Source organism: Giraffa tippelskirchi, chromosome 9 (assembly GCF_054371585.1).
Source record: "Giraffa tippelskirchi isolate mGirTip1 chromosome 9, T2T-mGirTip1v1.2.pri, whole genome shotgun sequence".
NCBI classification, from domain to species: Eukaryota; Metazoa; Chordata; class Mammalia; order Artiodactyla; family Giraffidae; genus Giraffa; species Giraffa tippelskirchi.
The window spans coordinates 71282728-71296817 of NC_137283.1; the positions used below are offsets into that span (position 1 = coordinate 71282728).

The 14090-nt window shown below is 40.4% G+C and overlaps 1 protein-coding gene and 1 long non-coding RNA gene across 6 annotated transcripts in view; one reads left to right on the forward strand and one right to left on the reverse strand.

Annotated features, from left to right (window-relative positions):
- The window catches only part of KCNQ5 (potassium voltage-gated channel subfamily Q member 5), a 600369-nt gene that overhangs the window by 452039 nt on the left and 134240 nt on the right, over nt 1-14090 (reverse strand). The gene's annotated exons all lie outside the window — the stretch shown is intronic.
- LOC145521812 (uncharacterized) overlaps nt 1-14090 on the forward strand; it is a 33066-nt gene that overhangs the window by 1132 nt on the left and 17844 nt on the right. Inside the window, exon 2 of the long non-coding RNA XR_014065711.1 lies at nt 51-156. This is a non-coding gene — a long non-coding RNA (uncharacterized LOC145521812). The remainder of the gene's footprint in view (nt 1-50; nt 157-14090) is intronic.

A 14090-nucleotide genomic window follows, 5' to 3' on the forward strand; every position in this document is an offset into this window, starting at 1 on the left:
TTGGAGAAAATGCACTTTTGTTTGCTCAGATTGATGTCTTTTGACTTCAGGTTCACAGCACCAAAACGTATAGGTCCATTTTGGGACGGAGACCCATCTCTTCCTTCCCTGAGAGGAATCATAATGAAGAAGTCACGTCTGTCCTAAGGATTTGAGGCAAGTGGCTCAGGGCTGGAGAGCCAGGTCTCCTGAAGTAAGAAGCATCACGGGTGCTTTTGATCTCCTTTTGGCTGTAAAGCGTTTTGGTTTGATAGAAGTTTCTCAAAAGTCAAAGGTATTCTTTCCCCGGTTATTCAACTCTAGTTTCAGTAGATTTGCTCTCATAATTATCCATGCTGAAACATCTGGTCACTCTGGGCAATGTTAACAACTTCTCCTTCTTACCACACTTTCGTTCCTTCGGTTGTTTCCTTAGGTCAACAGGGCCTCAATCTGACTCATCTCCTTCCTACAGATGCATAACTTCCTAATTTTTCCATAATGGTAGACTAATGGAAAAATTTTAATGTAAATAAATATGCAGGACAAAAGGCACAATCTAAATAACTGAATACATTCTGAGATGATTATGGGCACTGAGTTATCACATGACAATTGCCCTAAATCACATTCCTCTTCCTTGGCTGGTTCACACAGCTCTGCTCGCACTTTCCTAATTGCCAGCTGGTAACGTCAGAAGTTCTGGCCTCAGCTCAGCCTTCAGCTCTGCCCTGAAGTCTGGTCTGACCTAAGCTCCTTGTAGTCAGGTCGCTGTTGAAGACACAAAGAGAAAATTTACGCCTGTTCTCCCGAACCCTCCCTGGGCTTTCTGTGGCTACAGGTTGGGTAAAGTATGATGTTTCAGACAAATAAGTAAAAATCATCTAGCAAAAATATCTTAAGATCCTGAAAATGATATAAAGGCACAGGAAAGACAAAATAACAATAGTTCTAAATAGTATAGCTTTAAAATGCGTGAGTGAAGTTGCTCAGTCGTGTCCGACTCTTTGCGACCCCATGGACTGTAGCCTACCAGGCTTCTCTGTCCATGGGATTCTCCAGGCGAGAATACTGGAGTGGGTTGCCATTTCCTTCTCCAGAGGATCTTCCAGACCCAGAGATTGAACCCAGGTCTCCTGCACTGCAGGCAGACGCTTTCCCCTCTGAGCCACCAGGGAAACCCCACATGAAAAATAAAACAGAAAAGCCACTGCTGATGAGAGAAACCAGGGCTTGGGGGAGAGACGTGGTCACCCATGGAATTCCACTTTCTTACAGAAAACTTCAAAAAGCTCAGTTTTGAGGTCATAACCCTCTAAACAGTCTCCTGGGGCTGAGAAGGGGGATTCTCCTTTAGATTCTTCCTGCAGCATCGTCTTACTGTGATGCTCTCTATCATGCTTCCCTGCCTCGGCTTCCCAGGGGCCTCTGTGCATCCTAGCTCCTGGAGCCTGGCGCAGCCTCTACACTAGGGGCTCTCTCTGTGCTGAGTCTCCTTATCTCCTGATCAGACCAGAAGCCATGTGAGAGCAGAGACCGCACTTCTGCAGCGGGTGAAAGACCTGGTCTGTGCCTCTTGATTTACTCTGAATCCAAGGCTAAGCTCCTCAAACTCCAGAAAGAGCTAATTGACATGCCTTGTAATGTCAGAATTAATTTTATTTTCTTCTGTTCTTAGAAATAGATTTAATTCAAGTATTAGTTTCCTCATTACATTGGTTATTATGGTGGGAAATTCTAAAAAAGGAAAATAGTAAAGGTATATACACACAAAACAAATGTATGTATTTTTCCCTAAAAGATAGCTTCAGCACACACTGACCAGGCAATATTGTATGAACAGCATTCTCATAGGGTGCCTTACTCAGCAAACTTTGCTTCCTCTCTCACTGCTGCTATAGTTTAATCTGATTTACGGTTTTTAAAGGGCTAATGTGTGAATATGCTCCATGAAAAACTCAATTTGAATGCTCTATTACAGTCCAATGGTTTCCCTTTATATTAATTCAGATATAATGTTACATTTCTTCACAACATTTCACCCCAACATAAATGAAAATTAAATTACTTCATAGGCATTCATATTATTCTTTATAGTGGTGTTATCACCTTCCATACACCCAGATGGGATTTCTCTGGTGGCTCAGTGGTAAAGAATTCACCTGTGATGCAGGAGACATTGGTTCGATCCCTGGGTTAGGAAGATCCCCTGGAATAGGGCATGGCAACCCACTCCAGTATTCTTGCCTGGAGAATCCCATGGACAGAAGAGCCTGGAGGGCTAAAGTTCATGGGATCGCCAAGAGCCAGACAGGACTGAAGCGACTGAGTTTGCATGCACGCATGCCTAGAAGGCAGTTTTCAATATGCAGAAGCTGGCCTTGATTCGGATATAATTGTTTTTTAATGGATTTGATTTACTTTTATCAAGCGTGTGTATTTAAAATGAGTACATATACAGTGAAGTGAAAGTTGTTCAGTCGTGTCCGACTCTTTGTGACCCCGTGGACTATACAGTCCATGGAATTCTCTAGGTCAGAATACTGGAATGGGTAGCTGTTCCCTTCTCCAGGGGATCTTCCCAACCCAGGGATCGAACCCACATCTCCCATGTTGCAGGCAGATTCTTTACCATCTAAGCCACAAGGGAAGCCTGTAACCATAACTAAGCATTCTCTTATACATAAAAAGGAACATTGAATATATCCTAGGGATTATTGGATACTAATCATATGTAAAATTTATAGGAATTAAAATAAGTATAATGAAGTACATAGGAATTTAGGCAGACCACAAGATTAACCTCACCATGGCTACCACCTCTATTGCCCTTCAATCTTGAGCCATAGGATTTATAGTCTAGGATGCATACAGGAGAGGAAAGGGTGTATTACTTGCACAATCATGCCTGACTCTTTGTGACCCCATGGACTACAGCCTACCAGACTTCTCTGTCCATGGAATTCTCTAGGCAAGAATACTGGAGTGGGTAGCCGTTCCCTTCTCCAGGGGATCTTCCCAACCCAGGGATCGAACCTGGGTCTCCTGCACTGCAGGCGGATTCTTTATCGTCTGAGCCACCATGGAAGCCGAGAGGAAGAGGGCATCTCCCAATAAAGGGGCAGGAAGATATTCGGTAAAATTCTAGTGAATCAGAGGGGACAAGCATGGCCTAATGTGTCAGCTGGGGACTCCACACACAGGAGAGTCCACACATGCTCGTCAGCTCTTCTCCACGGCTCCCGTCTGGTGCTCCTGGAAGGGTTGGGAGCAGGTATGAGAGAGAGGTCCCGGCCGAGGCAGAAACATACAGGTGACCAGCTAGGGGATGGGCATGGAGCCAGCAGAAGAGAAAAACTGAAGAAGGGAAAGAAAGTTAAATGAACAAGAAAATTAAAGGAAGTTCTTCAGACAGAACACATGTGATACCAGATGGAAACCTGGAGCTATCCAAAGAAATAGTCATGGAAGTAGTAAAATGAAAGTACATATGAAAGATATCTTTCTCACTTTTAAAGATAATCTAAAAAAAAAAACAAAAATAAAGAGAATCTGATCAATTTTAAAGATAATATGATTACTTAAAGGAAAAACAGTAACAATGTATTGTGAGGTTTCTGTATAGAAGTAAACTGATGGTAACAAAAACAGATGGATAGAAGGGAGTAAATGGGGTATATGTTAAAAGTTCTCATGTGACAGGTGAAGCATACAAAGCTATTGAAAGGTAGCCTTTCATAAGTTAAAGATGTTTATTGTAAAATTAGAATAAGCAAAAAATTTTAAAAGAATAACAACTAATACGCCAATAACAGAGATAAAATAGAATCATAAAAAACATTTAATTTCAAGATAGGAAAAAAATAAAAAAGGGAGAAAGCACATGGAATTGACAGAAAACAACTAGAAATATTGTAGCTTTAAATCCACCATACCAGCAATCACATTAAATGTAAGTGTGCTAAACATTTTAATTAAGAGATAGAAACTGTCAACTTGAATTAAAGAATTTAAAGAATTAAAGAATTAAAGAATTGGATAAGGAAGCTGTGGTACATATACACAATGGAATATTACTCAGCCATTAAAAAAAATACGTTTGAATCGGTTCTACTGAGATGGATGAAACTGGAGCCCATTATACAGAGTGAAGTAAGCCAGAAAGAAAAACAACAATACAGTATACTAATGCATATATATGGAATTTGAAAGATGGTAACGATAACCCTATATGCGAGACAGAATAAGAGACACAGATGCATAGAACAATTTTATGGACTCTGAGGGAGAAGGTGAGGGTGGGACGTTCTGGGAGAATAGCATTGAAACATGTATATTATCATATGTGAAACAGAACACCATTCCATGTTCGATGCATGAGACAAGGGCTCAGGACCAGGGCAATGGGATGACCCAGAGGGATGGCATGGGGAGGGAGGTGGGTGGGGGGTCCAGGAAGGGGAGCACATGTAAACCCATGGCTGATTCATGTCAATGTATGGCAAAAACTATTACAATATTGTAAAGTAATTAGCCCCCAACTAAAATAAATAAATTTATATAAAAAAAAAGAATTAAAGAATGTCTCAACTATATGATGTGTACAGAGCACACTTTAAATATAGAGACACAGATAAAGTGAAAGTGAATGTTAGTCCTTCGGTTGTGTCCAACTTTTTGCAGTCCCATGGACTGTAACTGGCCAGGCTCCTCTGTCCATGGAATTCCCTAGGCAAGAATACCAGAGTGGGTAGCCATTTCCTTCTCCAGGGGATGTTCCTGACCCACAGATCAAACCCAGGTCTCTTGCATTCCAGGCAGACTCTACAATCTGAGCCACCAGGCCACAGATAGGTAACAAAGGATGAAAAATATGCCAAACAAACTCATCAAAAGAAAGTTGGATGACTATATTAATAAAAGAGAGTATGCTTTGGAATAAGAAATATTACTAGGAATAAGAGGGACATTATGTAATGATAAAGAGTTCCATTTTTCAAGAATTTATAAAAATGTGAAGCAAAGCTGACAGAGCTGAAAGGGGAGGTGACAGGTTCATAATTACAGGTGTCTGCACACTCTTTGCTCAGCCATCCACAGAACAAGGAGGTGACTCAGCCACACTGCAGAGGCTTTAACCACCATCAACAACCTGACCTAACATTAAACAACAGCACCCCTACCCACTTCAAGAGAATGCACATAACATGTACATTGAACATTCACTAAGTTAGTCCCTCATGGCTCAGCAATACAGAATCTGCCTGTAATGCAAGAGACAGAGGAGACAGGGGTTTGATTCCTGGGTCGGGAACATCCCCTGGAGGAGGGCATGGCAACCCACTTCAGTATTTTTGCCTGGAAAATGCCATGGACAGAGGAGTCAGATGGGCTATAGTCCACAGGATCGCAAAGAGTCAGACACGACTGAAGCGGCTTAGCACAGATGCATGCACAAAGTCATATTCTGGGCCTTAAAACATATGTGGATAAATTATAAACATTTGGAATTTATAAGTAGGATGTTTCAAGCTTGTCACTATTGACAATTATAATCAGATAATTTTTGTTGTTGTTGTTATTGGGAGCTTTCCTGTGCAATTCAGGGTGTTTAGCAGCATCCCTGGCCTCTACCCCCTAGAGGCCAACAGCAAACCCTCCTCCTCTTCCTAATTGTAACAATCAAACATTTCTGCAGACATTGTCAAAGGTCCCCTGGGAGGCAAAATCATCCCCAGTTAAGAATCACTGATGTAAAATATGTTCTCAAAATACAGCAAAAACCCAGTGGTACAAAAAAGATAATATATTATGTCAAAGTGCTTTTCTCCTAGAAATGCAAGATTGATTCAATATTCAGTGACTAACAATAGCTGTACTACTAATAATACAAACATCTCAGTGGATGTGGAAAAAGTATTTGACAAATTTCAGGATCTTTATAATATAAACCCTCAGTAAGCTAGGAATAGAAAGTAACTTCCTCAACTTAAAAAAGGGTACCCACAACAAACCCACAATTAACATCACACTTAGTGATGAAAGAATGAAAGCTTTCACCTAAGATAAGGAACATGGCAAATCTCTGCTCTCACGACTCCTATTCAGCCTTGAAGTAGCAGTTCTAACCAAAGCAATTAAGCACAAAAAAAGAAATAAAGGGTACATGGATTAGAAAGGAATAAATAAAAGTGTCTTTTATTTGCACACCACATGATGTATATGTAGGAAATTTCAAAGAATCTACATAATTTAAAAAGAGACTGCTAAGAAGATGAAAAGTCATAGATTCTGAGAAAATATTCACAGAACACATATTTAATTAAAAACTCTTGCATTCAGAATTTATACAGAACTCTTACAATCAATAATGAAAAACAAATAACTCATTTAATAAATAGGAAAAATATTTTAAAATACTTCTTCTAAGCAGAAAAATGGGTGGCAAGTAACATGTAAAGATGCTCACCACCCATTGATATTAGAGAAACGCAATTTAAAACTACAGTAAGACATCACTATACAACAACAAAAAAAGACTAAATTTTTAAAATCTATCTCCAACATGTGCTGGTCTAGACAACGAGCTACTGAAACTCTCACCTTGCTGACTGGAATGTACAATTATAGAGACACTTTGGGAAAAAAGTTGGCAGTTTCCTATAAGTTAATATACATGCACTATATAACACAGGGTTATTTCTTCTACATATTTATCCACATAAAATTACTCACAAAGACCTCTCTGAGAAGGATAATAGCAGTTTTATTCATAGTCACCAAAACCTAGAACTACATTGGTGTTGGACTTGCGTTCTGCAGAATGTTAAAACGAAAAGGATCCCTAAATGAAATAAATGGTATAGAAAGGGGCTAATCCCTTGCATGGATCACAGACCTATCATGGCAAAGGGTCTTGCATAACTCAACTAAGCTATGAGCCGTGCTGTTCAGGGCCACCCAAGACAGACTGGTCATAGTGAAGGGTTCTGACAAAATGTGGTCCACTGGAGGAGGAAATGGCAACCCACTCCAGTATTCTTGCCTGTAGAACCTCATGGACAGTATGAAAAGTCAAGAAGATATGACACTGGAAGATGAGCACTTCAGGTGAGAAGGTGTCCAGTCTGCTATAGGGGAGGAATAGAGGGCAATTACTAATAGCTGCAGAAAGAATGAAGTGACTGGGCCAAAGTGGGAATGATGATCAGTTGTGGATGTGTCTGGTGGTGAAAGTAAAGCCCAATGCTATAAAGAATAATACTGCCTAGAAATCTGGAATGGTAGGTCCATGAATCAAGATAAATTGGATGTAGCCAAGCAGGAGATGGCAAGAGTGAACACTGACATCTTAGGAATCAGTAAACCAAAATGAACAGGAATGGGCAAATTTTGAAACGTAGCACTTGGGTGCAGTCTCAAAAAGGACAGAATGATCTTGGCTCATTTCCAACTCAAACCATTCACTATCACAGTAATCCAAGTCTATGCCTCAACCACTGATGCTGAAAAAGCTGAAGATGACAGGTTCTATGAAGACCGACAACACTTTTAAGAACTAACACCAAAAACAGACATCCTTTTAATCACAGGGAGTTGGAATGCAAAGTAGGAAGTCAAGAGATACCCAGAATAACAGGCAAGTTTGCCTTTGAAGTAGGGCAAAAGCTAACAGTTTTGTCAAGAGAACATGCTGGTCATAGCAAACACCCTTTTCCAACAAACCAAGAGACAACTCTACACGTGGACATCATCACATGGTCAATACTGTAAACAAATTGATTTTGTTCTTTGTAGCAAAAGATGGAGAAGCTCTATACAGCCAGCAAAAACAAGACCAAGAGTGTGGCTCAGATCATGAACTCCTCATTGCAAAATTCAGGCTTAAATTGAAGAAAGTAGGGAAAACCACTAGGCCATTCAGGTGTGACCTCAATCAAACACCTTTTGATTATACAGTGGAGGTGATGAATAGATTCAAAGGATAAGATCTGGTAAACAGACTGCCTGAAGAACTACGGACAGAGAGGTGTTACAGTGTGCAGGAGGCAGTGACCAAAATCATCCGAAAGGAAAAAAAATGCAAGAAGGCAAAGTGGTTGCCTGAGGTGGCTTTATAAATAGCTGAGGAAAGCAGAGAAGTGAAAAGCAAGGCGGAAAAGGAAATATATACCCAACTGAATGCAGAGTCCCAGAGAATAGCAAGGAAAGATTAAAAAGATCTTCTTAAATGAGCAATGCAAAGGACTAGTGGAAAACAATAGAATGGGAAAGACTAGATATCTGTTTAAGAAAATTGGAGATATCAAGGGAATATTTCATACAAAGATTGTCACGATAAAGGACAGAAAGTTAAGGGCCTAAAAGCAGCAGAAGAGAATAAAAAGAGGTGGCAACAATACACAGACAAACTATACAAAAAAAAGGTATTAATGAGCCAGGTAATCACGATAGTGTGGTCATTCACCCACAGCTGGTTATCCTGCAGTGTGAAGTCAAGTGGGCTTTAGGAAGCATTACTACAAACAAAGCTAGTGGAGGTGATGAAATTCCAGCTGAGCTATTTAAAATCCTAAAAGATGATGCTGCTAAAGTGATGCACTCAATATGCCAACAAATTTGGAAAACTCAGGTGTGGCCCAAAGACTGGAAAAGGTCAGTTTTCATTCTAATCCTAAAGAATGTCAATGCCAAAGAAAGTTCAAACTACCATACATTTGGGTTCAATTCACATGTTAGCAAGGTTATGCTCAAAATTCTTCAAGCTAGGCTTCAGCAATACCTGAATAGAGAACTTCTAGAAGTATAAGCTAGATTTAGAAAAAGCAGAGGAACCAAACTTCAACTTGCTAACATTCGTTGGATCATGGAGAAAGCAAGGGAATTCCAGCAAAATATGTACTCCTGCTTCATTGACTGTGCTAAAGTCTATGACTGTGTGGATCACAACAAACTGGAAAATTCTTAAAGAGATGGGTGTACCAGACCACCTTACCTGTATCCTGAGAAACCTGGATGCAGATAAAGCAGCAACAGTTATTAATAGAACTGGACATGGAACAACTGACTGGTTCAAACTGGAAGGAAGTATGACAAGGCTGTATATTGTGACTCTGTTTATTTAAGTTATATTCAGGGTACATCATGTGAAATCCCAGGCTGGATGAATCACAAACTGGAATCAAGACTGCTGGGAGAAATACCAACAACTTCAGATATGCAGATATTACCACTCTAATAGCAGAAAGTGAAGAGGAACTCAAGAGCCTCTTGATGAGTGGGGAAGAGGAGAATGAAAAAACTGACTTAAAACTCAACGTTCAAAAAATTAAGATCATGGCATCCAGTCCCAAGAATTGATGCTTTTGAACTGTGGTGTTGGAGAAGACTCTTGAGAGTCCCTTGGACTGCAAGAAGATCCAACCAGTCCATCCTAAAGGAGATCAGTCCTGGGTGTTCATTGGAAGACTGATGTTGAAGCTGAAACTCCAATACTTGGGCCACCTCATGAGAAGAGTTGACTCATTGGAAAAGACCTTGATGCTGGGAAGGATTGTGGGCAGGAGGAGAAGGGGACGACAGAGGATGAGATGGTTGGATGGCATCACCGACTCGATGGATATGAGTTTGGGTAAACTCCAGGAGTTGGTGATGGACAGGGAGGCCTGGCGTGCTGCGATTCATGGGGTTGCAAAGAGTCAGACATGACTGAGCAACTGAACTGAACTGAACTGAGAAGAGGAAAATGTGGAAGCAGTGACAGATTTTATTTTTTAGGTCTCCAAAATCACTGCGGATGGTGACTGCACCCATGAAAATAAAAGACTCTTGCTCCTTGGAAGGAAAGCTATGAAAAACCTAGTCAGTGCATTAAAAAGCAGAGACATCACTTTGCTGACACAGAACCATATAGTCAAAGCTATAGTTTTTCCAGTAGTCATGTACAATGTGAGAGCTGTACCATAAAAAAGGCTGAGTGCCAGAGAATTGATGCTTTCATATTGTGGAGCTGGAGAAGACTCTTGAGAGTCCCTTGGACTGCAAAAAGAACAAACCAGTCGATCCTAAAGGAAATCAATCCTGAATATTCATTGGAAGAACTGATGCTGAAGCTCCAATACTTTGACCACCTGATGTTAAGAGGTGACTCATTGGAAAAGACCCTGAAGCTGGGAAAGATTGAGGGCAGGAGGAGAAGTGGGCAATGGAGGATGAGATGGTTTTATGGCATCACTGACTCAACAGAACTAGAGCAAATTCCAGGAGATAGTGAAGGACAGAGGAGCCTGGCATGTTGCAGTCCACGAGGTCACAAAGGGTTGGACAGTACTTAGCAACCAAAGAACAGCAGAGTTTGAATTCTGCTCTATTCAGCAATTTGGTACCAGAATAAAGAAAGGATTGAAAAGTAACCATAAACCCGATTTACCCCATGAATTCTTTTCCAAAATCTGTTTTCTCCTGTTAGCCTACATATTATAAATTGACATTTGACATCATTTGTCTGTTTAAATAACAAATAAATTAAAACCTTTCTTATATGAAAGCAAAATTTCTGTTTTTAGCAAGTAAGAAAATCCATTCAATTTTAATTTATAAATAACATTCAAACATTCACAATGGTACACGGTTTTCCTGTCTCATCAAAAACCATTCCTCTAGAATCTAAAAGAATCTCGATCAATTGATTCTTCCCTTTCTGCCCTTCATCACTGTGTATATTTGCTATGCTCTGTTTCTGATAAAACCATGTATTCAAATGAGAGCAGTATGAGGACCAGAAACACAGTGTCACAGATTGCTAGCACAGAAACAAAGCTGCAAGATCCCCTCATCCGATTTCCTACTTGATGCATACTGGCTTCCCAGTTTGTCAGAATGAACTGTGTGCCCAACAGGATGGAGACAACTCAGGCAGGTGCGGGGATCCTGTTTATATGTGGACCATGGTGGTGCTCACGCTGCCAATGATGGCCATATCAGTGGGTGTAGTGGGGCCAGAGTGGAACTAACGTGTTCTTAAATCCCTGGCTTTTGCTGCCCTACTCATCTGCCTTGAGATAGAGCTATATTTTGAAAAAAGCAAAAATAGAAAAAAGCTATTTTCTTTGCCTAAAATCCCCTCATTTCTTTTACCTGTTAATGCCTGCTCATCCTCATCTCACAGCTTAAATGTCCAAGGCTATTTTTCCCACCCTGGCATCAGGATCATCCTCTAAAGCACTCAGTACTAACTTGCATTCTGTCTTGTAGTGCACAACTTGATTTTGGTGAAGCGTTTAGTTTGTAATTAGTGTTCTTTCTTTAAAAAAAAAATCTATCTCCCAATACCAATAATTTAAAATCTATCTCCCAGCTCAAATAGAAGCTCAGAAAGAAAAAAGGACAATGTCTCTCTGGGTGACAACTGTTCATCCAGGACCTGATTCTGTGTCTTGTTCAGGGCATATGTTCAACAAACCTACAGTTTTTCACTAAACAGTTGCTGTAGGCTTCAGAAATAGCTTAGCCCCTGTATGCAACAAATATCAAAGCCCAAGTCTCAAAGAAAAAGTAAAAGATATGCCTTTGAAATCCAACTCTACCATTTACTTGCTAATGATTTGGGGAAGTTTATGTAAACATTCCAACCATAATTAATCCTTAATAGGAATATAACAACAATTAATGGATAGTTGTTGTTCAGTCACTCACTCTGTCATGCCCGACCCTTTGCAACCATATGGACGGCAGCACGTCAGGCCTTCCTGTCCATCATCATGTCCTGGAGCTTGCTCAAACTCATGTCCATTGAGTCAATGATGCCATCCAACCATCTTGTCCTCTGTCATCCCCTTCTACTCCTGCCTTCAATCTTTCCCAGCGTCAGGGTCTTTTCCAATGAGTTCGTTCTTCACATCAGGTGGTCCAAGTATTGGAGCGTCAGTTTCAGCATCAGTCCTTCCAGTGAATATTCAGGACTGATTTCCCTTAGGATTGATTAGTTTGATCTCTTTGTCATCCAAGGGACTCTCAAGAGTCTTCTTCACACCACAGTTCAAAAGCATCAGTTCTTTGGCACTCAGCCTTCTTTATGATCCAACTCTCACATCCATACCTGACTACTGGAAAAAAAAGAAAAACATAGCTTTGACTATACAGACCTTTGTTGGCAAAGAAATGTCTCTGCCTTTCCATACACTCTAGGTTTGTCATGGCTTTTCTTCCAAGGAGGAAGCGTCTTTTAATTTCATGGCTACAGTCACCATCTGCAGTGATTTTGGAGTCCAAAAATATAAAGTCTCTCACGGTTTCCATTGTTTTCCCATCTACTTGCCATGAAGTGATGGGACTGGATGCCATGATCTTAGTTTTCTGAATGCTGAGCTTTAAGCCAACTTTTTCACTCTCCTCTTTCACTTTCATCAAGAGGCTCTTTAGTTCTTCGCTTTCTGCCATAAGGGTGGTGTCATCTGCATATCTGAGGTTAATGATATTTCTCCCGGCAATCTTGATTCCAGCTTGTGCTTCATCCAGTCCAGGATTTCTCATGAGGTACTCTGCATATAAGTTAAATAAGCAGGGTGACAATATACAGCCTTGATGTACTCCTTTCCCAATTTGGAACTAGTCCATTGTTCCATGTTTGGTTCTAACAGTTGCCTCTTGACTGCATATAGTTTTCTCAGGAGGCAGGTAACGTGGTCTGGTATTTCCATCTCTTTAAGGATTTTCCACAGTTTGTAGTGATCCACACAGTCTAAGGTGTTAGCCTAGTCAATGAGGCAGAAGTAGATGTTTTTCTGGAATTCTCTTGCTTTTTCTGTGATCCAACAGATGCTGGCAAGTTGATCTCTGGTTCCTCTGCCTTTTCTAAATCCAGCTTGAACATCTGGAATTTCTCACTTGTTTCATGTACTGTTGAAATCTGGCTTGGAGAATTTTGAGCATTACTTTGCTAGTGTGGAAGATGAATGCAATTGTGCAGCAGTTTGAACATTTTTTGGCATGGTCTTTCTTTGGGATTGGAAAGAAAACTGACCTTTTCCAGTCCTGTGGCCACTGCTGAGTTTTCCAAATTTGCTGGCATATTCAGTGCAGCACTTTCACAGCATCATCTGTTAAGATTTGAAATAGCTCAGCTAGAATTCTGTCATCTCCAGTAGCTTTGTTTATAGTGATGCTTTCCACTTGACTTCTCATTCCAGGAGGTCTGGCTCTAGGTGAGTGATCACACCATCATGGTTATCTCAGTCATTAAGATCTCTTTTGTACAGTACTTCTGTGTATTCTTGCCACCTCTTCTTAATATCTTCTGCTTCTGTTAGGTCCATACCATTTCTGTCCTTTATTGTGTCCATGTTTGCATGAAATGTTCCCTTGGTATCTCTAATTTTCTTGACGAGATCTCTAGTCTCTCCCACTCTCTTGTTTTCCTCTATTTCTTTGCATTTATCACTTAGGAAGGCTTTCTTATCTCTCCTTGCTATACTTTGGAACTATGCATTCATATAATTATATCTTTCTTTTCTCCTTTGCCTTTCAATTCTCTTCTTTCTCAGCTATTTGTAAAGGCTCCTCAGATAGCCATTTTGACTTTTTGCATTTTCCCCCCCTTGGGGATGGTTTTGATCACTGCCTCCTGTACAGTGTTATGAATCTCCATCCATAGTTCTTCAGGTACTCTGTCTATCAGATCTAATCTCTTCAATCTATTTGTCACTTCCACTGTATAATCATAAGGGATTTGATTTAGGTCTTACCTGAGTAGCCTAGCGATTTTCCTACTTTCTTCAAATTAAGTCTGAATTTTGCAATAAAGCACTCATGATCTGAGCCACAGTCAATTCCAGGTCTTGTTTTTGCTGACTGTATAGAGCCTCTCCAACTTTGGCTGCAAAGAATATAATCAATCTGATTTTGTTATTGACCATCTGGTGATGTCCATGTGTAGAGTTTTCTCTTGTGTTGTTGGAAGAAGGTGTTTGCTCTGACTAGTGTGCTCTCTTGGCAAAACTCTGTTAGCCTTTGCCCTGCTTCATTTTATACTCCAAGGCCAAACTTGCCTGTTACTCCAGGTATCTCTTTGCTTTCTACTTTTGCATTCCAGTCCCTAGGATGAAAAGGACATC